General features: G+C 44.0%; 1 pseudogene; it reads left to right on the top strand.

Annotated features, from left to right (window-relative positions):
- The first annotated feature begins 263 nt into the window (after positions 1–263).
- LOC121015001 (60S ribosomal protein L12-like) lies at positions 264–2,370 on the top strand (annotated as a pseudogene).
- The last annotated feature ends 441 nt before the right edge of the window (positions 2,371–2,811 follow it).

Genomic DNA, 2,811 nt, shown 5'->3' with positions numbered 1-2,811 from the left:
TAACATTTTAAAAAATGTAAAAAGAAAATTTGTCCCTATCTGCTTCTTCTCGTTCATATTATACTATAGTTATCTATGGTGATAGCTCCCTTCCTGGAACAGGTCCTCTAAATTCTCTTAGATGGGGTACCTGGGTGGCTCAGGAGGTTAAGAGCCCTGCTTGGGATTCTCTCTCTCTCTGCCCCTCCCCTGCTCATGCTCTCTCTCTCTCTCTCTGTCTCAAAATTAATAAATAAGCTTAAAAAAACAGCTTTTGACTTTCGGCTCAGAGGAGGCCATGCTGCAGCTGTCTTTGGTTGTCCCTAATCCAGGTTCATCCAACACCAACTACCTCCACCATGCTGCCTAAGTTCGACCCCGATGAGGTCAAAGTCATATACCTGAGGTGCACCGGTGGTGAAGTTGATGTCACGTCTGCCCTGGCCCCAAAAATCAGCCCGCAGGCTCTGTCTCCAAAAAATGTTGGTGATGACATCGCCAAGGTAACAGGTGATTGAAAGGGTTTGAGGATTACGGTGAAACCGACCATTCAGAACAGGCAGGCCCAGATAGAAATGGCACCTTATGTCTCTGCCCTGATTATCGAAGCCCTCAAGGAACGGCCAAGAGACAGAAAGAAGCAGAAAAACATTAAGCACAGTAGAAATATCACTTTTGATGAGATCGTCAATGTTGCCCAACAGATGTGGCACTGATCCAGAGAACTCTCTGGAACCATTAAAGAGATTTTTCGGGACCGCCCAGTCTGTGGGCTGCAATGTTGATGGCCGCCACCCTCATGACATCAATAGTGATGCAGTGGAATGCTCAGCCAGGTAAGAAATACAAAGGACTAACTAACTAAATAAATAAATAAGGACTAACTAAATAAATAAAAATGAAAAAGAAATCAAAGGACCTCTGTAAAGCCGCTCTCTATCTCTCTGCAGTGTCCCTGGGGTGATAAGATAGCTATTAGAAACTTTCCTGGAGATTTAAAATGCCCCAGGACTCTCAGATGGGCTCAAAGAGCAAGACCCATATTAACTAGAAAAAAATAGCCACAGCTCAAAAATGCTAAGCAAATATGCCTCTGTTTGCTATGATTAAAGCGAAAAAATTTTGTGTGATGTGTCTTACCACGGTTTAAAAACCTCAAGGTTGCACTGGCTTATGGGCCTCAGATGTCCCCTGTCTCCTTTGTAAGCCTCCACATACTTTGACTGTGGCCTCACAAACACCAGTGTGGCGATGTAAGCGTCTGAGGAAGGACTCTTGTGGCTGCGGAGGCCAGACACCTGCGGGCCCAGAAGTGACTCACACAGGATGGGAAGGCAATGCTCATCGTTACAGGGGAGCCCAGATTTCTGGTTCACATAAGAAATTTCTAAAAGAAATTTGAAGCTTTACTTCATTTTGCTTTGCATCAGACTAGCCAACATCCTCCTTGCTGGTGAGACTCCACAGAAGTTAATCACAATAAGCTGCCCTGGGGATAGTTTTCAAGACTCAAACCATCAAAAGAGCCAAGGCTCTGGCTTTCTGTCCCAGGTCAGATGCTGATTTAGGAAGCCACTCAACTTCACAGTCTGCTTAGTTAAATTCTGTGAAACGGATCCAACGCTAGCAATGAGCCATTGCTCACAATAGCTGTTGTGGGCAAAGGCATCTACACCATACTCCTTCTGTGCTCTTCACAGCATGTAGTGTCACATAAATGTTCAGTAAACTGTTGCTAGATTCTGCATGCATTACTAATGCATGGAAGTGCTCCGCCTGAGAGACTGGAGCCCCCACCTCCTGCCACCCCCCACTAATCCCCATCTAACGCCATACCAGAAAAACAAAATACAGATTTATGCAGAGCTAACGTGTTTGCATAAAACAAATATTCTTTGCAAAAAGATCCACAGAATTTCTACAAATAGACTTTTGACTACTGGGCATTACAGAACATTAACTCTTTATAATCAATATTAAAATGTTGGCAGTCAATGCCAGTTGAAGGGCAGAACGTTCCAAGTCAATCCGCCTGTGGGTACTGAAACTTCTCACCTATGCCCTGGCACATGCATCCATTGGTCTTGGTGGTTGACGTGTGCCATATCTGCCCTTCCAATGCACTAAGCAATGTCTCATTCCCCAAGACTTTTGCTATATGAACAAGGAAAGCACCACCATCAATATTTAGGCTCAGACCTTTGTTTGTATCGTCCTCATAAGCATTAGCAAGGAAAGGAAAGTCCTCAGAAAGCAGCCAAAGTCTTGATGTCTTGAAACAGTCCCTTCAAGATCCTGAATGCTCCCAGGCAGGACTGTATTTTATACCTAAGGCCAAACCGGCTGAAGCCCAAAGGCTCCCCACCCCTGGACAACGCCTACTGCTTCTGATGCCTTTGTCCACGCCATTGGCCCCATTTAACATCTTCTCAATCGAAGACTAAGTTAACATAGCCTCCCTCTTATAGCCTATTCTGGGGTTCGGGACATTTGATGGCCTAAAGATTTTTTCCATTTTGTTCCGATGCAGTAGGAAGAGATTTGGCCCAGGACTCAAGGGGCTTGGTTTCTTTTCATAATTTACTATAGAAAGTTCTTCTCTGTACCTCTCAGTTTTCTTATTTGTAAAATAAGGGACTTGGAAAAAGTGATATTCAAAGTCCTCACAACCTCACTTATTATATATTTTCCACCTCTTATTAGGCCAGGTTGCCAACTAATTCTTGTGCCCACCCCACACTCTCTCCTAACCCCCACAATAATATCACTGAGAAGTAATTTGAGGACCAGAATTTGTTAAAAGGCATAGGCTTATTCTTAAAGATAGCCATG

This window comes from Herpailurus yagouaroundi, unplaced genomic scaffold, assembly GCF_014898765.1.
Source record: "Herpailurus yagouaroundi ecotype Mexico unplaced genomic scaffold, PumYag 205, whole genome shotgun sequence".
Classification (NCBI taxonomy): domain Eukaryota; kingdom Metazoa; phylum Chordata; class Mammalia; order Carnivora; family Felidae; genus Herpailurus; species Herpailurus yagouaroundi.
Note: the sequence above shows the minus strand (reverse complement) of the source record. Positions and strands in the feature narration are given on the sequence as shown.